The 27,645-nt window shown below is 39.2% G+C and overlaps 1 protein-coding gene and 2 long non-coding RNA genes across 12 annotated transcripts in view; all 3 read left to right on the top strand.

Annotated features, from left to right (window-relative positions):
- The window catches only part of si:ch211-107m4.1 (heterogeneous nuclear ribonucleoprotein U-like protein 2), a 129,356-nt gene that overhangs the window by 62,873 nt on the left and 38,838 nt on the right, over window positions 1-27,645 (top strand). The gene's annotated exons all lie outside the window — the stretch shown is intronic.
- Window positions 600-1,343, top strand: LOC125799065 (uncharacterized). The gene is made up of 2 exons (XR_007437887.1): window positions 600-1,110; window positions 1,284-1,343. It is a non-coding gene; the product is annotated as an uncharacterized LOC125799065 (long non-coding RNA).
- On the top strand, window positions 6,678-7,916 carry LOC125799063 (uncharacterized). The gene is made up of 5 exons (XR_007437885.1): window positions 6,678-6,768; window positions 6,844-6,888; window positions 6,967-7,031; window positions 7,118-7,316; window positions 7,586-7,916. It is a non-coding gene; the product is annotated as an uncharacterized LOC125799063 (long non-coding RNA).

Raw genomic sequence — 27,645 nt, 5'->3', positions numbered from 1 at the left:
AAAAAACATAACAGCATTATATTTGTAAATATGACTGCAATAAACATATTTAACATTAAACTATTACTGTACTTTGATTCTATTAGTTGATAGTTGTATCTATAGAAACAAGCATACAATTAAATATGTGTAGAGAAGGTATAACTTGCTTTTAGAGCCTACTCAGAAAATATAAATAAGAAAAACTATACTGGTGGGTGTGTAATGCTCTCAGGGAGTAAGATATAAATTTACTGAGGAGGAGACATCAATGAATTATTAAATGATCTTTATTTTAATTGTCTTTATATTATTTTAATCTTTATAATCAACACATTTTCCTTATAATTAATGTAGATGTATTTATATATTTAAGTATTACAGTATGGAGGACCAAAAATGACATACGTATAAATAAATAAATAAATAAATAAATGCACATATAAATGTAGAAATAAATAAATGTTGAAATAAATAAATGAATAAATAAATAAATGTTGAAATAAATAAATACATATATAAATACACATAGAAATGAATAAATAAATAAATATATAAAAAATAAATACACGCATGAATAATTGTATAGGTAAATAAATTAATTAATAAATACATTTCTAATTTTTTATATTTATTTTTATTTATTCATTTATATGTGCATTTATTTATTTTTTCATTTATTTATTCATTCATTTATTTCAACATTTCTACATTTATTTATTGATTTATTGCCACATTTATTAATTTATTTATTTCTGTATTTCTGCATTTGTATGATAGTTAGGTAGGCAGTCCTATCCTCGCTCTAAAGCAGGATTGGTTTTTGAGCTGCAAAAGTTTTGGTTCTACTGCTTGTCACTACCCGATCTGTACCCCCTGCCCGATTTGTTCCGTGCATGCGCACGCATGCGCATTGCAAACTGAGCAGGGGCACAGATCAGGTAGGCAATGCCAAGTTGTGGTTCCGCTCACACTGTCGCAAACAGCTTGTAAAACGCGGTTTCAAAATGAAGGACTTACGTTTTTACAGAGCTCTGAAAGAGTACATTTTAAGTGGAACATTTACTCCACCATGCAACAAAAAAATGCGCAAGGAAATGCGGCGTGTGTCTGAAAACTTCCTAGCAAAAGGTAAGTTAAAATCATATCATATTTTAGAAAGGTTTGCGTTAGCTGAGGAAGCGAAGTGTCCCGTTATGTGAACTAGTTAGTATAGCTAGGTTAACTATGCTAGCTAATTTAGCTCGGAGTATTTTATTATATCAATAAGTAATTAAATATGAAACGTGTTTTTTTTTCGGCAGACAACCGATTGTTTTACACTGGACCAAATAAAACGTATATGAGACTAGTTGTTTGTACTGAGGAGGAAAAAAGGTCTGTTTTGATGGAGTGCCATAACTCCGGCACCGGCAACCACAACGGTGTACGAGGCACGAGAGACAGGGTGATTGCTGGATACTTCTGGCCTACCCTAATGAAAGATGTAACTGAGTGGGTATGTTGTGAAGTTATAACACAATTTCTTATTTATTTCCAGAGCGTAAAACTGCAACACAGTACATATAAATGTTTTATTTAGTATAAATATTACAGTATTATTCATACAAGGCTGAAGTTGGTTTGATATTCGCAGCTCCTGATTCGTTTGGTTGTATGTACACTACCTTCCATCACTTACTTTCTCCAGTTTTACTTTAACGTGCTGTTCTAGTGTAATTCATTCATTTACTAAGTAGAAAATATCTAAACTAGAGAATTAGCCTCATACTTTAAGAGAAAACCTGGCATTAGCCTGGCCAGAGCTAATTGTATACTGTATAATATTTATTTTAATTATTGAATATATAATTAACAATTTAATATATAATGAAAAAAATATTTAATAAAATTATATTTTAAAAACCTTTGTGAGCCATACTGCACAAAAAATGAATAAAAAGCTAATGTTCCAATGTGATTTCAAATAATTTTTTCATCTTGGGCCTGACCAAATACACATGATATGAAATTGAAGTCTCCTATGTTAAGGAAAACCTAGAATTAGCCTGGCCTGAGCTGATTTTATACTGTAAAATGAATTAGCAACATGACATACGAGCCATAATGCACCAAAAATTGAATATTAAGCTGACGTTCCAGTATGATTTTGAAGGACTTTTTCATTTTGGACCAGAACAAATAAACACGAGATGAAGAGTTCTAGTATTCACAAAATCGCACTGGAATCACTGGCTTTATATTCATTAATTTTTGTGCATTATAGCTTGTATGCCATGTTGCCAGTTCGTTTTAAAGTATAAAGTATTTCAGGTTCTTCTTAAAGTAGAAGACTAAAACTCATTATATCATGTGTATTTGGCATGGCCCAAGATTAAATATCCTTCAAAATCGTACTTGACCATCAGCTTATATTAAATTTTTGCTGCATTATGGCTGTGTATGCTATGTTGCTAATTCATTTTACAGTATAAAATCAGCTCGGGCCAGGCTAATTCTAGGTTTTCCTTAAAATAGGAGACTAGAATTTCATATCATTTATCAGTATCAGTATTTGGTCTGGCCCTAGATGAAAAAATTCTTAAAATCACACTGGATTTTTTTTTTGAGCGCAACGGCTTTTAAAATATTATTGTATTTTTTTAAATTATATATAAAATGTATTAATTTAATATTCAGTAATTAAAATAAATATTTTACAGTTAACAGTTAGCTCTGGCCAGGCTAATGCCAGGTTTTCCCTTAAGGTAGGAGGCTAATTCTCTATTTAAGATGTTTTCTACTTAGGAAATGAATGAATTACACTAGAACAGAAAATAAGTGGAAGGTCGTGTATATAAAATTGCATTTTATAACATAATGTATATTTACATAGTTAATAAACAGCTGTACTGCTTTTCTTCATTATAGCTCCTTCAGTGTTGATATGTGAGGTGTTAAATATAATATGCGGAACAGTTTGTGAACGCTCCCTTTAGTTCACGGTGGTTCAGTGAAGCGGCAGCTGCGAATATCAAACCAACTTCAGCCTCATATTATTTATTCAGTAGAAACAAAAGAAATCTTTCATAGATAGTTACCAAGATTCTGATTTTGTATAAAAATAGTGTAACAAAAACAAAGTAATGTAACAACAAATATTATTGTGCACGAAATTATATAGCACACCCCTTGTTCTAATATGAATTTATGATATGCATTTTATTTTACTTTTTGTACATGTTTAGACACTGTCCCAACTTAATTCTTCTTTTTTTTTGTTTTTTTTTAGGTGAAGTGTTGTCGCCGCTGCCAACTAAATGACCCCATGAAGACGGGGACACCAGTGTTACATTCTATTAAGGTATTCCAAATTCTGTTTTGTTTAATAGAGAAAATAAATGTTTTGAAAGGTAATGGAAAATATGTGTTTAGGTGAAGGCTGCATGGGAGGTGATTGGCCTGGATTTAATTGGCCCACTGCGAGAAACTGGTAAAAAAAACAAGTATGTGTTGACCATGACTGATTTATATACAAAGTGGGTTGTTGCTGAGCCACTGCAAAATAAGACTGCAACTGAAGTGTCAGCAGCCATCATAAAGACACTCTACTTGTTCGGCATGGTCAAGAAAATTATTACTGACCAAGGGAGAGAGTTCGTTAATGAGGTAAAAGTCTAGTATAATGTGAATTCTTAACATTGATATTTATCTTAATTAGCACACATGTTTTTCTGACATTCTGCTATGCACACTGTATTTCCTTTTTGATGATTTGCACACAGCTGAATGAAAACATCTTTGCAACTCTGAAAATCAAACATGCTGTCTCAAGTGCCTACCACCCTCAGACAAATGGGCAGGTAATTTTCAACATAATTTTATTTGACATTTCCCTGTAATGTTAAAAAAAATTAGGAAATGTTTTAACTGTTGTTGTTTTTTATATATATATAGGATGAGCGAACAAATCAAAATGTCAAACGTGTATTGCGGAAGTATGTAAATGAAAGCCATAATGATTGGGACATCCATTTACCTGCAGTTGTGTATGGTATTAACACTGCTAAGCAAGTGGGTATTCATTATACATTCATTATGGTCGATATATAATGTAATCGATATATAATGTTTTATTTCTGATAACTTAATTTGTTTTTAACCAGTCTTCAACCAGGCACACCCCGTATTTCTTATTCTTCCATCGGCACCCTCATTTGCCAGAGGTTATGAACGCCTGTCCCATGGGAGAAGACTTTAAAATTGCTGACCCAGAAGATGATCTTGACACCCGAGTAAATGAAATGAAAATTTTAAATGAGAAGGTTAGGTCCAAATTCATGTAGTCTGACCACAGAAGTTTTTTTTAATTCAATGGCATGTAGTAAAGTGTAATTTTTTTTTTTCAGGTGCTTAGCAACATTGAAAATGCGCAGAAAAGACAACAAAAGTCTTACAGGAACCGTAAGAGAAAGCTAATGAGCACAATCAGTCCTGGCGATGAGGTCTTGATTTCTCAAGATTTCAATATAAAACAGAGAAAAGACACCCTTGCTGACCGCCACAAAGGTCCTTTCACTGTGGATAGTATCTCTAAAAAGGGTGTGGCATCAGTGGTGAAAGATAATGGGACTCGATGTTGCATCAATGTCTCACGGCTAAGGCCTTTCTACAGGTTGGAAAGTAAGAGCTAAGTAGTGTTTTTTTTGTAATGGTTGACATGTAAGGTGTATATTGTAAAGTTTATTTTATTAATATTAGACTTATTTTTTTTTATTGTCTCTTCAGATCATGGAGCAGTTCCATGTGTGTCACTTCAGGACCATGAGTATGGTACACCTGATGAAGCAACAGACCATCCTTATGCTTTTTCTGGAGAGAAATGGGAAAAAGACTTGGGTCCTCTCCAGGAAAAACTGGTAGGGGATGATTCCACCTAGCCCATTCCAAATTTCACTCTCCTTCACACACTGTTAGACACTTCCAATAATTTTTTGCAATCGTATATTCAGACCATCTCTCACATACTTACACTCTCACACCATTCTCACCCCCCCTCCCTTGCTAACTCTTTTAATTGCAGTTGAAATATGTCCTGGACAAAAGCCTTCCAGCAGCAGAATTGATTGTTAAAGATGACAATATCTGTCTTACACGTGAGGACTTGTGGAGTCTTGGGTTAAATCAGTGCATGGAGTCTACTGTAAGTATATTCATGTTGCAGCATGCTTGCTCAAAGGCACAGAAATAGTTTTTTTTTTGTGTGTAATTTATGCCTTTATTTTGTTTTATTACGTCTAGATTGGGAATGCATGTTTTAAGATCATCAGAGAAGCTGCTCAAAAACATGTAATTAATTACAGAAGCTCAAACATTGTTATTTTGTATACTTCTTCATGGGTACTTGTATACATTTGCTAATCTTGTTGTGTTGTAAATAGGGGAAAGATGTTTACATTGCTGACATGTATGTGGTTCCCACATGGAAAACGATGAATGTGGACCCACTCTCAAGTTTACCGGTAAAGTGAAGTTAAACACACACACAGACAGACAGTTGCACATTAATGCAATGATTTCTGTACAATGCACAGTAGTTGAATGGTTGCATTTTCTTTCTCTACACCAGAACAATCTGTGTTCCAAGGATGCGATTTTGTTCCCTGCATGGAGTATGCAACAGAATCAACTGGATCACTATTTGCTATGTGTTGAGTTACAGTTTCAAAAAATAGATATTCAGATTTTTAGAATGAAGTTTTTTGATTAGCTTATCATTTTGAAATATGTCCATTGCAGGTTTTACTGGTTGTGGAGAGAGAGATCATTTCTCTAGATTCTGTACTCCCTGGTGGTTTTGGAGATGACTCGTACAAAACAATATTTAGGTTAAGAGAGAGGAAAAAGTTGCCCTTGTTCAGTGGCTTTTACCAATAATATTTTACGCAAGAGCCATGTTCTGTGGCTGCTGATTTACACAAAAGCCTTGTTCTATGGCTGATGATTTACAAAAAGCCTTGTTCTATGGCTGATGATTTACAAAAAGCCTTGTTCTATGGCTGATGATTTACAAAAAGCCTTGTTCTATGGCTGAAAATTAACAAAAAGCCTTGTTCTATGGCTGATGATTTACAAAAAGCCTTGTTCTATGGCTGAAAATTAACAAAAAGCCTTGTTCGATGGCTGTAGGATTAGGTCTCATTTTATGAAACTAGACCATGGAGAACAATTGTATGACTATAGGTTTCAGTAAGTGTGTGTCCATAATTAATTTTTTTTTCCATTTTATGTGCAGACATATTGCAGGCCAGATTGACCCAAGACCCTGGACAGAGAAGACTGGCAGAAGTTTTGATGTAAAGCCTTTTCTTTATTTTCTTACTGGGTTATATAAAACTCTGGACATCAGTTGGCTTAAATGTAATGTAAGACTATAGATATTTTCTTTTGAAGAGAATTTTCTACTGTGATTTTGGGAAACTGAGCCATGACTAGCCCACCAGTTGATACTTTTTGCTATATTCATTCGTCTTCTTTCCACCATACATTCTTTCTTGTCCAGACCTAGGGACTTTCTGTCTATTTTACACAATTTGAAACAATCTCTATCTTCAGCACATCTACTTCATGTATTAATGGCTTTTGGCAGTAACTCAGTAAGGGGGAACCTAAGCTTACTTTAGTGAAGCACTTGTCTACATCTGTTTCTATTGGTTCAACACCTTTACTTAACAGTAATATTTAATATTTTGTTTCCAGCACTTCCCTCAACAAACTTCTGGGAACTACTGTGGCATCCTTATACTCATTGTAAGCATCCTTTTAAGTTGTGATAAGCAGCATTTTGAGTTATTGGGTATAATAGAGAGATTTATTTTTTTACAGTATGCCCTCTGTATCTGCACCAATACCCCATTTATCTTCACAGAGGTCAGTTGCATCTATTAATATAGAAAAAATATTTCAAACCCCACCCCAATTGTCTGATCATTGTTATATATGTTTTAGAATGATGTGCCATTAATCCGCCAGTGGTGGTGCATCCTACTGATGGAAAGATTTCAGATTGAAGGGTAAGGCCACTCTGCTAAAGTATTCATGCCTTTTCTGCATTTTATTTCATTTGATTACCTGCTGATTAAGTTTTTTGATTCAACAGACATGGCCAGAGGTTTGCTTTCTGGACTGACAAGGCTAGCAGGCTATTGCAAGGGACCCTTCAGCCACTTTTTAGGGTATCTAGGTCAATCACTTCAGACATTCCACCTCATGTGCAAACCATGGTCAACCGCACAGCCCAAGAAAAGAAGCTGGTAGACTTTGCTGTACAAGACCATGGAGTCCGGCAACATTTGTTGGTATGTTTGTCACACATTAACAATGTTTGTTATTTACAATTTGCACATTGTTTTACCATTACAGTGTTATAAGCAAATAAGCAAAAGGCCTTATAATTCATGCTTGTTGTCACCATGTGTTGGGGGACCTTTTTTTTTTTTTTTTTTTTTAATGTGGATTTACAGTCCAAAACTTTTAACATAAACTACTTTTGACATTCAACTAGAAATGTTAAATGTTTGCTCATGTTTTGATGAAGTGCTTTTGGCACTTTGCCTTTTGACCTAAGGGTGTACTCTGTGGAAAAGAGCCTTCGAAGTGGCTCAGCAGAATCCAGAAGGGATCATCTCTACGGGTGCCAGTGTACCTGGACTCGGAGGAAGAACAGGACTCCCTATTTTTCTATCTTCAGGATGTCCTGAAATCTGCACCAGTAGAATTCCACATTGAGGATCAAGTGCAGTTCATTTTGGATGTTTTGTTCCCAGAGGTAAGGTTACTAGGTATGCAGTAAATATCTATTAACAATGTTAAATAGCCTGTTGTGACTTAAGTTACATAAAATTTTTAATCAAATGTATCTTTTTTTAAAATCCAATAGAGTAGTACTGTGAGACCATGATAACCACAATACATTTTCTCAGACAGTTATTGGGTCATTTTCAGCAGTGACACAAACGCTAATGCTGGAGTTTTTAAACACCTCAGTTTCACTTGCTTGACCTGAATAGTCCACCGGCGGTGGACATCCAGTGAGCATTGATGAAGGACTAGAGTATTGACAGCACCAACTATGCAGCAACAGACTCAGAGCTTCTATCTGACTTTACATATACACTGTGGTGCAGATAGGTAGGAGTGTCTAATAGAATGAGAGACAATAAATGGACACAGTGTTTAAAAACTCCAGCAGCACTGATATAGCTGATCCACTCACTGTACCAGCACAACATGCACTAACACCTCATACACCACCACCATTGCTAATCACTTCTAATCACTGCACTGCAGTGCTGAATCTTTATAATGCAGTTTTATAATTTATATTAAATTTTTTTAACCCTTTTGTTAGTGCATCACCCAAGCCATGTCTACACTACAGGGAATAACTATACAAGAGGCTGAAGAGTTGTTTCTTTCAGGTCCTAACTACAGCAGAAGGTAAAAACAGTTACCTGTGTTTGAAATATCTGTATGAATGTTTATTTATTGTGACTACCATTTTAATTGGGTGGGTGGTTGCGTGTTTGTGTCGGGGTACTTTGAGTTGGGGAGGGTGGAAATCAGTTGGATTTCTTTTTCTTCATCCTCCATACTTTAGCGGCGCAACAACAAACACTGTAACACAACACTACATGCCCCTCTGTAGCCTAATAGGGAGAGGCAGTAAGAGCACTGTCGTGGGGAGCTTTTTAACTGTACCGCGGAGCTCAGCTAGTTAAAGAAACAGTCCGGTGTCTCCGTTCTCGTATTTGGTCTTCATAATGCATGCATAATGTTGTTACCCCTGTCTTAACTTTTGGAACATGTTACAGGCATCAAATTCAAAATGAGTGAATATTTGCAACATTAAATTTCTTGTCTTTGTAGTGTATTCAATTGAATGAGTTAAAAAGAATTTGCAAATTGTAATCTGTTTCTGTTTTCTTTTTTTCCCTTTATTTTTTAAATATGTAAACTTTATGAATTAAACGTAAATTTAATATAAATCTTTGTTTTATGTCTTTCTTTGAGCTTCCAGACAAAGTTTTTCTCTCATTAACACTAATTGAGTAAACAGAATACTCTATTTAAACCAATGGTAAATTCCTTATTAGTGTTTCCTATAATAATATATAATAATCATATTGATGTACTGATGTACAAAGTGGTTATTTACATAAATTTTATGTACAAATAGCTTGTAGCTTGTAGTAGTAGGAATAACATTGTAGGTTCCTGAACCTCCTAGTTCTTAGAAAACAAATTCACCAACAGTAAAAGACAAAGTACCTTCAGTTACAAAAGTTTTGCTTAACTTGTGTTGGGCACTGGACCAAGTTCGGTGGCAGGATCTCAGCCAGCTTCAAGAACAGTCAGAAACCAGTGTAGGCCCAGTCCTGGTCCTACGTTCAAAAAGACACTGGGCCGAGTCCGGTGACCGAATCTCAGCCAGCTTTGAGGAGTCAGAAACCGAATAAGGCCCAGACTTGGTCCTACATTCAAAAAGACACTGGGCCGAGTCCGGTGACCGACTCTCAGCCAGCTTCGAGGAGTCAGAAACCGAATAAGGCCCAGACTTGGTCCTACGTTCAAAAATACACTGGGCCGAGTCCGGTGGCCGGTTCTGGGCCACCTTTGAGGACAGTCAGAAACCAGCTAAGGCCCAGTACTGGGCCAGCACTCGGTGGCTATCTGGGCGTGCTTTATTTCAGCGCAGTAAACTCACAGACCAATCACGTGTGTTGTAAAATCACCAAACGCTCTCCTCTGCCAATCAGATCTGTGCAGATGTGAGAGCGCGGAGCCACACAGGAGAAGCAGGCGGTGAGAAGTGGGAGAATAAAGCGAGAAAAGCTAATACAGATGGTGCGCACCAGAAAAATAAATTAAAATACTACCTTTATAAAACATGCTAGTACTAGTGTTACTTGGAGGAATTAAACAGAAACAACCTAGACAATAGTGCAAAATACTCCACTTTACTCCACCTGATCAGAACTCCTCAGCAAGAAAAAAAAAACTCCCTCGCAGGCGCGCTTTCTCTCTCTCTACTCCCAAAACACAAAAAGCATTGGCAACTTCCCCCATCAGTTTTACCCACAACATAATAAAGTTTGATACAGTAATAATATAAAATAAAATAAAACTGCTGTTTTTTTTTTTTTTTTAAAGCTGATATTTTGGCCAAGTTCAGCAAACATTTCTCCATATATTGTACGATTGGTCATTAATTATCATGACAGGCAGGCGCAAATCAATATAAATAAATTAAATAGAATAAATATAGCATTTTGAAACAAAGTTAACATACAGATTCACATTAATAGACTCGGTAAGTTCAGGGTGTTTCCACTTATTTTATGATAGGTTGATAATGTAATTATTGTGACAGGTCTATTTAAAACAATACATATTGTTGAAATATACTAGTATGTGTAATTTGTTTTGTCTTTTAGTTGTTGATGACATAAAACACTGACAGAACTACTAGGCGTCTTCAGTATACAAGATATAACACTGAAACATAACGCAAGGTAAAAATGGCGACGGTCCGGACCCTGGCCTGTAGAAATTTTCTCTAACAGGACCGAACTGAATTCTAATTAAATACCCCTGTTATAGATGGTTAAAAATAAACAAATCAGAACCCACAGATCATACCCTCTGTGAGCTTGTGATAGTCAATGTGACTTGTAGACTAGGATTGCAGGATTACTGTAAAGTATAATGAAGGAAAATTTTAGATAAAACTAGATAGCTAGAAGCTGGATGTAGTGGATAGCCAGATTTCATCACAATACTTTATGTTGGTAGTTTAAAGCAGTTTCTTAACCCTGATCACTACACTAAAATTATGTGTTTTCACCGGATCCAGCTCATCAGCTAATAAACACTCATTTATTGAGTTTACCTGTTAAAATCCCTTAGCCCCTTAGATTTACTAATGAAATATATCTAGTCCTTTAGTAAAAGCTCATGAAACTAACAGACTAGGAGGGTTTGGGTTATCTAACGTTTATATTAACATCTGCCAAAAATCTCTATGAAACATTAGGTTACATTCTTTTACGTAAAAGACCACCATCAAAAGAAGTACAATACATAATAATAAATATAATAATAATAGTAGCATCTATTATATTAATTTAAACATTAGCTGATACAAATCATCAGTTTTTTTTTCATATATGTATTTAATTCAGACATTGCACGCATGTTTGTTTCTAAAAACAGTAAATGTAAAGTGGAGGTTGTAAAGTGACCTTTACTTGAATGTAACTAATAATAAACAATAAGTACAGAAAAGAATCGTTTATTTGTGATTATGGTGGGCTTTGTTTCATATAAGCAGATGCGTCTCCCCCAATATCAAACCCGCTCCTACTCCCCCTGTTTATGTATATTAGTATTGACTGCTAAGGACTGGGATCTCTTTTTACTGCTCCAAAATTATAAAAACAGGAAAGGGCCACATTTAATTGTCCGTAGGAGATTTAAATGAGGAATGTGTGGATATATTTAGAGCATAACATACCTGACATAATTTGTGGTGTTTTGGCACCTTTGTTTAGACCCAGAGACCAAGATGACTGAACTGTGTGAACTCACTTCTTCGAGTAAACATGCAGTCTATGATGACATTCAGTTAGATAGGGTATGTTTTGCTGTTAGTTTATAATATGTATATCATCCTTAGATATAAAACACAGAAATCCATTGGGTTAACAGAGTGAATTAAAAGATAGAGTGTGTGTGTGTGTGTTAGTTACCCTTTAGCAGAGGGTCCTGTGGACATGCTGAAAAACTTGAACCCTCCGGTAGTGCTCGGCTCCTGAACTCAGCACAAAGAATATCAACATCAGAGATTCAGCAAACATCAAAAGTAAACTAGTTTTCACCGGAGATGACCATCAACAGCTTTTAACTGAAACATTACAGAATGCTTACCTTAGTGGTAGGCGTGCTGGGTGGGGTCTCGCTTTCCCCTGACCCAATGGCCTTGAGGAATCGGATCATGCGATGGCAAAGGTCCCACTTGCCCTGCTCGAGATCCGTGTTAAAGAGCAGGGTGGCGTCCTGCTGGCTTATGGCTGGAACCTCCATGTTCCAAGATCAACATACACACACTTCAAAAAAAATTATACTATTTATATGATTAATGTGATTGTGTGTTATTCCAACTGGGCTGTACTATTGGAAGCACTGGGGGTTCTCTTTAAATTTGTGCAATATTTATATGATCCACCCTGTTCTGACAGACTGTAAAACACTACAGGAAGCACAGAGGGTGACCTATAATGCACTATAGCGTTTATGTGATCTACACAGTTATTCTGAATGACTTTATTACACTAAAGGAAGCAAAGACGCTGCCCTAAATTGCTCCACAATATTCATATAATCAGTGCATTCATTATGACACACTATAATACATTGCTGGTGAACACTTATACTAGACTTTATTGAACATTGAACCTAATCTATTTTAACGTCAGTATAGACAAGCCAGGATTCTAGCACTGATTATCTCATGTCCTTTCCCGAAACTGATCACCTTCAGTATTTTCTGCAAATAGCTATCCCATTCCCACCCAATCCCATTTATATCACCTATACTTAAACGTACCCAACGTACTCCATACACATATGTACACATCCCCAATCATCCCATTATATATACCCATATAGACCCATTCATACATGTACATTCCCACTCAAATCTATACCCTTAAATATCCAAACTCCTCCATACAAATAATAACCATAACCACCTGTACCAAAACATTTACAAAATTCTTCATACCTACACTTCATTTACAGTTGTGGTCAAAAGTTTACATACACTTGTAAAAAAACATAATGTTATGGCTGTCTTGAGTTTTCAATAAGTTCTACAACTCTTATTTTTCTGTGATAGAGTGATCGGAACACATACATGTTTGTCACAAAAAACAGTCATAAAATTTGGTTCTTTCATAAATTTATTATGGGTCTGCTGAAAATGTCACCAAATCTGCTGGGTCAAAAATATACATACAGCAACATTAGTATTTGGTTACATGTCCCTTGGCCATTTTCACGGCAACTAGGCGCTTTTGGTAGCCATCCACAAGCTCCTGGCAAGCTTCAGGTCGAATGTTTGACCACTCTTCTTGACAGAATTGGTGCAGTTCAGCTAAATGTGATGGTTTTCTTGCATGAACCCGTTTCTTTAGCACTGTCCACATGTTCTCAATGGGGTTTAAGTCAGGACTTTGGGAAGGCCATTCTAAAACCTTAATTCTAGCCTGGTTTAGCCATTCCTTTACCACTTTTGATGTGTGTTTTGGGTCATTGTCTTGTTGGAACACCCAACTGCGCCCAAGACCCAACCTTCGGGCTGATGGTTTTAAGTTTTCCTGCAGAATTTGGAGGTAATCCTCCTTCTTCATTATCCCATTTACTTTCTGCAAAGAACCAGTTCCACTGGCAGCAAAACATCCCCAGAGCATAATACTACCACCACCATGCTTGACAGTAGGCATGGTGTTCCTGGGATTAAAGGCCTCACCTTTTCTCCTCCAAACATATTGCTGGGTGTTGTGGCCAAACAGCTCAATTTTTGTTTCGTCTGACCAGAGAACTTTCCTCCAGAAGGTTTTATCTTTGTCCATGTGATCAGCAGCAAACTTCAGCCGAGTCTTAAGGTGCCTTTTCTGGAGCAAGGGCTTCTTTCTTGCACGGCAGCCTCTCAGTCCATGGCGATGTAAAACACGCTTGACTGTGGAGACTGACACCTGTGTTCCATCAGCTTCCAAATCCTTGCAGACCTGCTTCTTGGTGATTCTTGGTTGACTCTTGACCATCCTGACCAATCTCCTCTTGGCAGCATGTGATAGCTTGCGTTTTCTTCCTGATCGTGGCAGTGACACAACTGTTCCATGCACTTTATACTTGCGTATAATTGTCTGCACAGTTGCTCTTGGGACCTGTAGCTGCTTTGAAATGGCTCCAAGTGACTTCCCTGACTTGTTCAAGTCAATAATTCGCTTTTTCAGATCCACACTGAGTTCCTTTGACTTTCCCATTGTAGCTTTTGTAGCTGAGTCTAATCACTGGGTCAAATGAGCCCTATTTAAATGGGCTCATGAGAAGTCAACAGCTGTAGTCAATCAGAATCACTTACAAGAAGTGAAGAGGCCATGACATGAAGCTAATTTGATTGACACAACTCGCTACATCACCAAAATTGACAAATTTTGTTGCTGTATGTATATTTTTGACCCAGCAGATTTGGTGACATTTTCAGCAGACCCATAATAAATTTATGAAAGAACCAAATTTCATGACTGTTTTTTGTGACAAACATGTATGTGTTCCGATCACTCTATCACAGAAAAATAAGAGTTGTAGAACTTATTGAAAACTCAAGACAGCCATAACATTATGTTTTTTTACAAGTGTATGTAAACTTTTGACCACAACTGTATATTAGGGCTACAATGATTAGTCAATAGGTGAATGGACTCACACACACGGCTCGCTTTGAATTAAGGTTTTTTTGGTCGCCGCGATTAATAGTAAAGTAGCCCAAAAATGTACACCTCATTCTTTGAATTTTCAGCTGTGACTATGAAACAAGCCCAGTTTGGCAGAAAATCTGTGAACCTCGCAACTCGAGTTACAGAGACAAAGTAAGTGTGAAGGGAAATTTTAATATTAAAAGAAGTAAATACTAATAAATAAACAAATAATATAAAAATAATAAACAAACTTCAATGTAATTTACATGGAAAATAATGATAAAACATTCCCTCTTAGTAAAATTATCACAAAAAACTTCCTCACAGACACCTTTGTTAAGTTTATTTTCATCGACAAAAGCATTTTGAGTGGCGCACTTATAGGTCAGCTTTAAGTCTTCACTTATAATGAGGATTTTTCTTCACTATATATTTTTGTGCCAAATCAGAGATGTATAGTAACGAAGTAGAACTACTTCACTATTGCTATGGCTGTGCCTGTTTTTCCTGTGCTTTCTTTGTTTTCTCTTGCTCTGTCTCTGTACCTCCATGTCCCTAGGTGGTGCTGTTCTAGATGCTGTCTCCAGCCCTTCCTGGAAGTGAATAAAAAAGGCGGGAAATCCACCATCCCGAGGACTGTTTGACTGGCTGTTTGAGAGAGAGAGAGCTAGAGCTGTGTGTTTTAGTGGCTGCGTCCAGAAACTTTTGCTACTCCTCCTCTCCTACTCCCCCTTTCCTACTCCTCCTCTCCTACTCCGGAAGAAGGTGGAGGAATCGAGGAGAAGGAACTGTAATTGGGGAAATGGGACAGCTGATCCCTTTTAGATAGGATGTTGACTACCGTTGAACTGAGCCAATCACAACGCTCACTTTCAGCACGTTTCAGAACATTACTATCACACACAGCCAAAAATTCAGATATTCCAATAAAATCCTGTTTACTCCCAGCCGCATTTTAGGCCGCATCTCTGACCACTGACTCTGGCAGCCCTGTCTGACCTCAGCCTTATGAGGGATTCAGTTTCCTCATCAGTCCCTAAGTTAAAATAAATAAGTAAATAAATGAATTAATTAAACTTATATATATATATATATATTATAAATAATATATGTTTTTATATGTATAACATGATACACATAGGGTCATAAATATAGTTTTACTGAGCATACAGTTTATCTAAACTATAAATTATATTACTGCTTTACTGGCTGTTTAATTAGATAAGGAACCTAGTTAATTAATATGAATATGACGTATATTTGGGCGTTGCCTTCCACATTTTCGCGTGCTCTGTGGGCGTGGATGCAGTGATGTCATTGGAAAATCCTTAAAAGTCTTCCGGAGTAGGATAGACTGATGTAACCTCCGTTGGAAGCCTACTACAGGTGGATTTTAAGCGGCTTCTTTCGTCTCCTACGGTATTCGGACAGGCGGCAAGATGGCGTCACGAAATCAGTTTCCGGGTCACGGAGGAGAGGAGGAGGATCGGTAGGAAAAAGGAGACACTTTTGGGGTTTCTGGACGCAGCCAGTGTGTGTGCTGATTTGGAGCTATATCTGTGTGCTTTGCTGTGTGTTGCTAGTTTAGTGCTCTTTGTTGGCTTGTGTGTGAGGCCTAACTTTTGTGTTCATTGTGTTTGTGCCAGAAGGGGGTAAGTGCCATTTGTGTTGTACATTTATTTTCTCCTGTTTATGGTCATTTAGGGAGTTAGGGTTAGTTTCTGTATTTTCTTTGCTTTCCATTTGGTTAGATTAGTTAGAATTGTGGGTAGAGTTAGAGTGGGTTTTGTTTATTATTTTGGCCTTGCTTACCCCTGGAGAGATGGCTTATTTGTTTGTAAATAATTGTAAATACACTTTTGATATTTGAAACGTTTTTGGAGCCTTGTCTTGTGTGTTTCTTTTTGTTAATTCTTTTTTTACACTCCTCATTTCCCCACTATAACATTTCTGGCCTATATCCCTAGACCAGTCGTAACACTATTGTACTTAAGAAGGCAGGTAGGCAGGTACTTTATTGATCCCCGAGGGGAAATTCTAGACCTCCAGCAGCAGGTATGTACAGTGCCTTGCAAAAGTATTCACCCCCTTGGATTATTTCCCTATTTTACTACATTACAACCTGTATGTTTTTTTTTTTATCTGAATTGAATGTGATACATCTGCACAAAATAGTCTACGTTTTAGAAGTGAAATGAGAAAAAAATATATGTATATAAAGAAAATATGAAAATAAAAAAATGAAAATTGGCATGTGCATATGTATTCACCCCCTTTGTTATGAAGCCCCTAAAAAGTTCTGGTGCAACCAATTACCTTCAGAAGTCACATGCTTAGTGAAATGAAGGCCACCTGTGTGCAATCTAAGTGTCACATGATCTGTCAGTATATACACACCTTTTCTGAAAGGCCCCAGAGGCTGCAACACCATTAAGCTAACCAAACAACACCATGAAGACCAAGGAGCTCTCCAAGCAAGTCAGGGATAAAGTTGTAGAGAAGTATAAGTCAGGGTTGGGTTATAAAAAAATATCCAAATCTCTGATGATCCCCCGGAGCACCATCAAATCCATCATCATCAAATGGAAAGAACATGGTACCACAACAAACCTGCCAAGAGAGGGCCGCCCACCAAAACTCTCAGCCCGGTCAAGGAGGGCATTAATCAGAGAGGCAGCACAGAGACCAAAGGTAACCCTGAAGGAGCTGCAGAGTTCCCAAGCAAGAGACTGGAGTATCTATTCATATGACCACAATAAGTACTGTGGTCAGATGAGACCAAAATTGAACTTTTTGGCCACCAAGGAAAACGCTATGTCTGGCGCAAACCCAACACATCTCATCACCCCAAGAACACCATCCCCACCGTGAAACATGGTGGTGGAAGCATCATGCTGTGGGGATGTTTTTCAGCAGCAGGGACTGGAAAACTGGTCTGAGTCGAGGGGAAGATGGATGGTGCTAAATACAGGGATATTCTTGAGCAAAACCTGTTTACGTCTGTCAGTGATTTGAGACTAGAGAATTAGAGTCCATAAATGGGGGTGTGCCCTTAGAGTGTCCGGAGTTGCCAGAATCAAAAAGTGTCTTCTTAGTTCTTAGTCTGCTGTGCTGAGAGGAGTAGAACAGTCTTATGGTCTGAGGGACAAAGGACTTTCGAAATCTGTCTGTGGAGCAGGACTGGGAGAGCAGTCTGCCACTGAATGAACTCCTCTGTCTGGTGATGGCGCTGTGCAGAGGGCTCTCCTCTGTGCCAGTGGTGTTAAGAACTCCAGCTCTAATCCCAGCACAGAACCAGCTTTCCTCATCAGCCTGTTGAGTGGTCCAGCATCCCTCTTTCTGATGCTGCCTCCCCAACACACTTCAGTGTAAAAGAGAACGCTGGCTACCACAGACTGGTAGAACATCAGCTGGAGTTTCTGGCAGATCTTAAAAGACCCGAGCCTGAAAACTCCAAAAATTCAGAGATCTTTTTTTCCATTTTCCTGAAATTCCAATTTTGAGGGGCAGACCTGAAAAAACTAAAATTGAAAAAATGGATGAAAATGTATTTCTTTTTATATCCAAATTCTCTATTTTTGCATTAAGCCTATAACAGCCAGGAAGTTCATCCCATCAGATTTGTGTTACAAGATACAAAAATGGAAAAAAATCAAGAAAAGATTCACTTTTATATTTGTTCCTGAAATTCTATGAAACGCTGAAATGAAACACTTGAAAATTGAAAACCTGGATGAAAATTTGTTATACACATTATACATAGCCTGCACTCAGGAGTTAATTTTTTTTTATTTTTATATGCTCAGGGTTGGCACCCTTCTTTATTTGCACAGCCTTATGGCCGCAACAGTGATCCACAGCGGTACCTGGATTACTACCAGCCTCACTAGACAGGTGAGCAGGAATTTCATTTTGTTGAATATGCAGATACAGTCATATGAAAAAGTTTGGGCAAACCTATTAATGTTAATCATTTTAGTTAGGATTGTCCTTGACTGTTCTCACCATTCTTATTCTCTGCCTTTCTGATATTTTTTCTTGGCCTGCCCCTTCTGGGCTTCATAAGAACTGTCCCGGTGGTCTTCCATTTTCTTACTATGTTCCTCACATTTTCTGTTAGTACAATAAACCTCATTTCAATCCTGAAATTTTACTGTGTCTATCAGTTATTAGATACATCAAACTGAAATGGCTGTTGCAAACGCCCAAATATTTAGAACTAAAAATGATTAAGATTAATAGGGGTGCCCAAACCTTTTCATATGACTCTAAATGTATATTTTGCAGAATCTTAATAAAATAAAATCATTATTAGATCAGAAATTTGCTTTAAATTTTTGTTCCTTCATTTTTTTCTCTTTCAGTGGAACACCTATGACCAAACTTATGGTTCAGCAATCATGATTATTATTTTGGCAATCAAGGTTTTTGGTAAAACTTCTAAAAATGTGTGACCCAATTAATTTATTTTATTAGCATTTGTTAAACGTCAAATTTTAGGATTCTTGTTTTTTATTATAGCTTGTGCATATACAGGGTCATCTAAAAAAAATAGAATATCTTTGAAAAGTTACTTTATTTCAGTAATTCAGTTCAAAATGTGGAAATCATATATTATATAGATGTATTACATACAGAGTGATCTATTTTAAGTGTTTATTTATTTTATTGCTGATGATTTTGGCTTACAGCCAATGAAACCCAAAAATCTGTGTATCAGAAAATTAGAATATTATATAAGACCAATTGGTACTTTTGGCAGTGTGGGCAGTGTGCCAAGTCCTGCTGGAAAATGAAATCTGCATCTCCATAAAAGTTGTCAGCAGAGGGAAGCATGAAGTGCTGCAAGATTTTGTGGGAAAACAAAACTGCACTGACTTTGGACTTGATAAAACACAGTGGATCAACACCAGCAGATGACATGGCTCTCCATCCAAACTATCACTGACCATCAGTAAATTTCACACTTCATTTGTAAATCAAGGAAGCAGAGTCCTACTCCGGAAGACTTTTAGGGATTTTCAAATTATATCACTGCATCCACAGCCATGGAGCCTGCGAAAATGGAGAAAGCATCGCAGAAATGTACGTCATAAGCGTATTAATTAACATATATTTATTTATTTAGTTTTTTTCACTTAGGGAGAAAATTGAAACCCTCATAAGGTCAGACAGGGCTGCCAGCTGGCCAGAGAAATGTGGCTAAAAATGCCTGGGAGTACGCATACTTTTATTGGTGTGTATATATATATATATATATTTTTTTCACTTCAGTGCATGTTGATGTGTATGCATGATGTATGCAAAATGTAATATTTATATTTATTATTTATTAATATTTGTTTTATGACATTCAATAAAATCATATTTCACTATTAAAATAATTGAAAATTTACATATGCAACCTTCAAAAATTGCTAATAATCAGGCTGTACTTTAAAGCTTGATATGCTTGTCAAAAGCTTGATATGCTTGTAAAATTTGGAAATGTGTTTATTGATCTCTCGTTTTTATTTTTGTATGCGGAACTCTATCCAGAAGTTGTGAAGCTGAAGAAGAACAAATATTACTGTGGATTTTTTTCCAAACTGACCTAGTGAACATAGCATGTAACATAGCACTTTTAGCCTAATTCCAAGACCATTATCTCTTCATTCTTAAATCGTCTGAAGAAGAACAAATATTACTATGGATTTTTTTCCCCCAATTACCCGGCGAACATAGCATGAAAGATGATTTAATTAATGGTAAAATAGCACTATACTCCGGACTGTCAAAATCCTGAAGAAGGACAAATATTACAAACAGTACTTTAGACAGTCTACTCATTCTCCTCATTAAGTTTTCATGTTGTCACCTTTGGCTTCTAAATTATGATATGATTCAGTTGCACAGCTTAAATGTCTTTTTTATCTCATTATTATATTAATGATAATAGACTTTTACATTTCTACAGAATAAGAAATTCACTTCAGAAGTTCATAGTGAATTCACTATTTACCTATCATACTATATATAATTATATGCTACGATAGTTTAGCGTAATTTTCTAAATTTGAAAGCACACATTAAATTAGTGTAAAACTGTAAAACCTGTTAAGAAAGGTACTGATGCTTATGCTAACAATTGTTAAATTATTACTTTATCAATGACAATTGCTAAATAACCAATATTTAAAGAACAATTTGCTAAATAATGACTTAATCAATATTTAGTTAACTCTTAATTGCTAATTGCTAAATAATTACTTAATCAGTATTTATTTAACTCTTATATACTTAGAATAATGTGTGTGCATTGATGCTTAGCAGTTACTTACAAAACAGGGCATGCCATGCAACATTGTCTTGTATAATGGGACGTTTGCTAAGTGCGGACCACGCCTTATAGAAGTAGAAAAGGAAGAAAAAGGGGAGGGAACTCGGGGAAATTTGGGCTGGAGTTCTGAACTGCGTGCTGAAGAAGCGTGCAGTTATATCCCCCCCTTTTTATTTAATGAGAAGTGGAAGAGTAGAAAAAAGGGGGTTGTTGGGGAGGAGGTGGGTTGCGAAGTTTTCGTCACGAGAGATAGTTAGTTAGGGGAGGTATTTATAGGACGGTTGATTGATACGGGGTGGAGTTAGAACGTAGAGTTCGGGCGTGGTCCTTCTCCCAAACTTTTGTTATTACATAACATCATTTTGCTAAGTGCGGACCACGCCTTATAGAAGTAGAAAAGGAAGAAAAAGGGGAGGGAACTCGGGGAAATTTGGGCTGGAGTTCTGAACTGCGTGCTGAAGAAGCGTGCAGTTATATCCCCAAAATATGGAGCTTATAATGAAGCTAGTTTGAGATGAGCCTGTCTCGAATCGTCTGGTTTGGAACGGATGTATAAGTGGTACGCCTGAGAAGACCACCGTCCGAGAAGCTTGATGACGTGCTCGGGGATTCCTTGTCTGGAGGCGTTGGATGCTGCACCGATGCGGAATGAGTGGGCGGAGAATTGGTCTGGTGAGTAACCGTTGACTGAAAGGATGAGGCGGAAATGTGTGTGGAACCAGTGCCTTGTGATTATACTACCAGATTCCGTAGTGAACGGAGGATCCGAAGGTGATGCTTGTTGAGAGAGCCGGAGATTTAGGTGGTGGACGAGTGGTTCGTACGGGCTGAGGGGTGAGTCAAGTTTAAACAGATGGAGGATCGTGGTTTTGCCAAGTTGGTCAGTTTTGCTTCGCTTGATTTTAGAGGTGAGAGTATCCGAGTCCAGGATGCTGAGATCTGATATGAGGGGGTATGAAAAGGAGTTGTGGGAGATTTTAAGTGAAGTGAATTCTGAGCATCTGAGGAATCCGACGTATGCCAGGAGAAATAGCGATTGGAGCGTGGAGGATGTTGTCGGAGGGTAAAAGCCTGATCGGAGGGTTTGAATGCAACGATGGAGGATTTCTGGTGAGATGGGAGCTCGTTCGTGTGAGGATGGAGTTTCTGATTTTTGGATTCCTTTCAGGAGAAGGGAAATTTGAGGGTGATTAGAGGAAGGGTGTGGTATGCCAGTAATTAGTTTAGTGAAAAAATTGATAGCTGCCAGATGGACTCTGAGTGATGAGGAACGGGCTGAATGTTGAATGTGAATGAAAGTAATATAAGCTGCTATTACGGATGGATGATGAGAAGGGAAAGATATATTATGTGTGGAGTGGAAATTTTTGTATGCTTTCCAGCTTGACCAGTAAGTAGAGAGTGTCTGTGGGGAAACGGCTGAAAGGATGGTTTGTTGTGCTTGGAGGATTAGTTCGTTCAGACGGGGGTTAGGTGTAGTGTAGTTAGTGAAAATGGAGGTACCGGCGTTGGGTTGCAGTCTGCATGCGGAGCCAAGGATCTGGATTTCTGGAATTGAAAGCGAGAAAGAGAGTCAGCAATAGAGTTGGATAAACCTGGGATGTGGACAGCTTTAATTATAAACTGATGCTTAATGGAGTGCCAAGTGAGGCAACGGATAAAAGGCATTATGTCTAGCGATTTTGATCGATTTTTGTTGATGTGGACCGCGGCGAGATTGTCTGAATGGAGTAAAATTGATTTTCCTGACCATTCATGTCCCCAAAGGAGGGCAGCGACGAGGACCGGATATATGTCCAGAGAGCGCAGAAGAATCGCGCGGCTGCGCGGCGGAGCAGATGAAGTTCTCCGGCCGAGCAGAAGCGACCAGAGGAAGGAGCGGCATCTGTGAATAGCTTAATATCAAAAGAGCTGGAAGCTGCGTTGGCGTAGAAGAAAAACCCGTTAGATTGCAGAGGAGGCACAGCCAGAAATTGAGCTCTGACGTGCAGTATTAGTTGAGCATAACGAATGGTGGAGGGCTCGGACGAAAAGCCAAGCGGAGGAGGCGGGAAATGAAAGAACGACCCTGGGTTCGATTCGGGTTGTGAATAATGTGGCCGAGAGGGGAAAGACGGTGCTAGGTACGGGCGGGGAGACTTGAAAGGAGGCGGAGTCCAGAAAGATCCCAAGAAACTCGAGAGATGTGGAGGGACCAACGGAGTTCTCCGACAGCGGGGCACGGAGGCGAGTGAAAGCGCTGGTCATGGCTTCAAGACCCATCGAGAGGGGCGAGGAAGGAGGATCGATGACGAAGTTACCCAGGAGGTGGAGCACGAACTGGGGCCCGTGTTAAGCAAATCCAGCAGAGCGCCTTAGCAAAGGAGTCGAAGCTTGGGGTTACTTTTGCACCCGAAAGCAAGGTGAACTGAAAAACGGGCTCTGAAAAGGCGCCAGGAGTCAGGATGGAGAGGGAGGATTTTTGAAAGCCGAAACCACGTCAGCCTTAGACAGCCAGGCCCATCGCGGGATGGGGAGCTTCGTCCCGCAAACACACGTCAATGAAGGTCCAGATCCGGGGCGTCTTGGAATGTAGCAGGGTTCCAGTGTTGGAGATGAGCCGCAGCGCGAGCTGAGAGGGGGCGGCGCTGTAGATGGAGAATGAAGGTTAGGAAGCTCCAGCAAGGAGCTGAGCGGGTGCTGCAGCCCGGTGAGAAACGGCGAGAGAGGAGGCGGGGAGAGAATTGACGGAGTAAAGGAAGGAGAAAGGCTGGCTGGAAGGGACGGGTTGGAGAATAGTGTTGCCAACTGCTCAGTAAGGAAAGTAGCCATTGGCTGCAGTTTGTGAGTAAAACCCCTTAAATGTTAGAAATGTTACAAATGAACTCCGTCTGTTGCTTTTATAAATATAGGCAGAGACTTCTGAAAATAACTGCATTTTAACGTAAATTACATGATTAAGTTTTTTTTTTTTTTTTTTTTTTTTTTTTTTGACAGTCAGCGGCGGCTTCAGGTATGCGCAGTTCGTTGCAGCGTGTTTGAAGAGCAGTGAGAGTGTGTGGTCTGACTGAGACTGCGCTGTGAGTGTCGTGGGCGGGGCTCGCGGCAGCACCTGCTGCTCGCTGAGGAGAAACTGAAGAGCATGTGTGTTCATTTAAACTCTCAATAACAAACAAAAACTAAGTCGGCAAGTTGGCAACACTGTTGGAGAACAGCAGGAGGAACGCAGAAATGGAGAAGGAGGATGACCGAGAGAGGGGGTTTGAACGACTGAGGGGAAGAGGGAAACGAGAAAGACGAGAGAAACGAGGCGCTGAGGCGAAGTTGGTGCCGCGCCAGGTGTGCGAGAGCTGCAGCAGCGGCGAGGGGGTTTGGACGACTGAGGGAGGGGGAGTTGGACGACTGAGGGAGGGGGAGTTGGACGACAGAGGGAGGGGGAGTTGGACGACAGAGGGAGGGGGAGTTGGACGACTGAGGGAGGGGGAGTTGGACGACTGAGGGAGGGGGAGTTGGACGACTGAGGGGAAGAGAGACGAGAGAGACGAGAGACGAGGCGCTGAGGCGAAGTTGGTGCCGCGCCAGGGGTGCGAGAGCTGCAGCGGCGGCGAGTTGAGCGGGTGACGTCATCAGGCCGCGACACTGGTGCGGCTCATGTGCGCTGTTCAGAGGTTCAGTGAAAAGTTCCGCTTTTGGAGCAGAACGGGGGAAAGGGACGCCACGGTCCTTCAAAAACCCGCTGCAGCTTAACAACAGTCCAATCGGACATGCGAGGAGGCTGGGACTTACTAGGAGAGAGGGGCTCAGGGCCGGCGAGGCCGGCCGAGGAAGACGGGCGTCCGGAGCGACGAGCCCGCGCAGGAGGAGTAGGGGGAGAAGAGCGGCGGGAGCGCCGAGATCCGGGGGTGCACTGGTGAGGACGACCGACCCGGGAGGAAGAATAAGCAGTAGCCGGAGTAGAACCAGGAGTAGCCGGAATGGAGATTACGGAATTCAGACGACGAGCCCAGCGAGGTGGAGTAGGGGAAGGGGGAGAAGAGCAACGGGAGCGCCGAGATCCGGGGGTGCACTGGTGAGGACGACCGACCCGGGAGGAAGAATAAGCAGTAGCCGGAGTAGAACCAGGAGTAGCCGGAATGGAGATTACGGAATTCAGACGACGAGCCCGGCGAGGTGGAGCAGGAGTGGAGACAGGCTGGCTAGGAGGGAAGAGGTCCTCGTCGGAGGCGGTGAGTTAAAGGTCCATGGTGGAGAACAAGCTAATGCGAGCAGGCGGGTGCGGCAGATTCGACTGATGCGAAGTTTTCGTCACGAGAGATAGTTAGTTAGGGGAGGTATTTATAGGACGGTTGATTGATACGGGGTGGAGTTAGAACGTAGAGTTCGGGCGTGGTCCTTCTCCCAAACTTTTGTTATTACATAACATCATTTCTGTACTTGTGACAGAGAAGTTATGGAGTCAGTCAAGGGTATAACATTGAATTGCCTTAATAAAATGTGTGCTTAATGTTTTCTAATAACTATCAGAGATATGCTGTGACTTAAAGTAGCAGTAGCACAACTTTTTGGGAAATAGGATCATTGTGTTTGTGTAAGGATTACTGAGTGTACTGAGGGAGGGGTTTGGTCGTTAAATGCTTGTGTCTGTGAAATATTCTTTGAACACTTTTCTAGATTTTGGAAGATGTTCCAAGGGATCCCTGCTTTAATAAAGTGTTATTTTGCTGATAATCAATATCCTGTCTCTCTATACTTTATCTCTACTTCGGGTTTCCATCGAAAGAATCCAGGGGGATTGCACTGGAAACGGCGCAGTAAGAGGTAGTGCGATTTTCCCAACAATTCCAAATATTTTTTTTACAACGTGTAATTATATGATATCAGGCTGTTGACCGAATAACTGCTTGTTCTCTTTCCTATGTTTTATCCTTTTTATTAAAAGAGATGATGCTTGCTCCAACAGACTGGTAGAATATCTAAATAAATCATACACCAAACCTTAGCCTCCTCAGTAAATACAGGTGAGTGACCTTTCTTTTACACAGAATGAGTATTTTAGTTCCAACCAAGTTCACATCATGTGTGAAAAAATATGTCCTCCTTCAGGATTTTGAAGGTCTGAGTTTTTGGGTATTACGTCTGATACAACTGTTTAAGACTGAAGAGAAAATGGACTGGGAATTAGGCAAAAAGTGCACCATAATTTTACCATAATATATTACATGCTGGATTCACAGGGTCATTATGGAAAAAATCCACAGTAATATCTGTTCTTCTACAGGATTTTGACAGTGTGGGGTATTCGGTATTAGGTCTGATAGTCATTTTTGTGAGACGACTTAAGACTGAAGAGATAATGGTCTTGGAATTAGGCGAAAAGTGCCATTTCACCATTCATTATATTATGTTACATGCTATGTGTGGGCGCAGGGAGAGAGCACTGCCGTGGCGGCGTTCAGTCTGACCTCTGGGTGGGGTGTAGTGGGCGCGGGGGGGGTGATAACGTTTCTCATCCGCGGGGAGAGAGCACTGCCGTGCATACCTGTCAAGTCTCCCGTTTTGGCCGGGAAACTACCGTATTTTACTCCTCTTTCCCGCCATCCTCCCGTATTAGTATTAGTATTTTCTCGTAAATTTCTCGTATTATATTAAAATAAAAAAATATATATTATTGAGGAGACCGCTCTGTGTCTCTTAACCAATCGTGGAGCCGGTTCAAGGAGAAAGTCCCGCCTTTCAGGAGAAACAGCCAATCAGCTTGCAAAGGAGGGTCAGCGTGGGGAAGCCCCCAGTCGCTGTGAGTTCAGGCAGCTAGTTGGAGCAGCTGATGTTAAAACATATATGGATATACAGCGATTTTTCTAAAAGAAAGGTAACGGTAGGCGGCTAATCATGGAAACTGTGATGAGATTTTTCTGATAGCTGCTTAAAAATACTCGTCTCCGAAATAAAACACACAGATTAAACCTTTTCAAATAAAAAAGTACAGCTTGTGACTCAGTTTAACAAGAAATGTGGAGAGGACCGAAATTAACTGAACTGATCAGGGGTGGAGTGATCAAAAGAAAGAAGTATTAATTAAAAATTATTGTGCAGGCCCCTTAGGACTCATTTTTACTGATGGAACCTATCTGGTCCATGTCCTTTTAGTAAAAGCTCATGATACTATGTTTAGGTCACCAACAGTCATTTTGCAGAATTTGTGCACCCTTTTTTCAATTTTAAATCCATTAAATAAATAAAAATATATCATATAAAAGAGTGCATTTATTACAAAAAAGACATGAAATCTTTTTTTTTTTTTTTTTAATATATAGAAAAATGTTTTTAATTTGGCTGTATTAAAAGAATGACATATGTAGGAATGTCCACAACATTTCAGATTCTGATAATCTAATTGTAGTGTGTAAGTGGTTCACTTGTGGTTATTTTAGATTTTTTGTAAACCTGTCCTAAAATGTAAGGGATACTGAACCTTCGTTAGGCTGGTGGGACGGCTTTAAGCGTACAGAGGAAAATATCCCTTATTTTTAAATCTAAAACTTGACAGGTATGCTGCCATGGCGTGCAGTCTGAGCTCTGGGTGGGGTGTAGTGGGCGCGGGGAGAGAGCACTGTCGGGGCGTGCAGTCTGAGTTCTGGGTGGGGTCGGGGGCTTTAAAGTTCCTTCATGCACTTTTCCCCTAGTTAATCTAGTAAAACAGTGCATACAGAACTGCAGCAGCGCTCACCAAAACACATCCCAGCACACAATAACCCAGAGTCTTTAGCTGCCTCAGCTGCTTCTCTCTCAGCTCCCGTTCCTTTAGTTCCTTTCTCTCCCTCTGCTTCCGCTCTATCCTCTCTTTCA

Source organism: Astyanax mexicanus, chromosome 2, assembly GCF_023375975.1.
Source record: "Astyanax mexicanus isolate ESR-SI-001 chromosome 2, AstMex3_surface, whole genome shotgun sequence".
Lineage (NCBI taxonomy): Eukaryota > Metazoa > Chordata > Actinopteri > Characiformes > Acestrorhamphidae > Astyanax > Astyanax mexicanus.
This window is presented reverse-complemented; position numbering and strand designations above follow the sequence as displayed.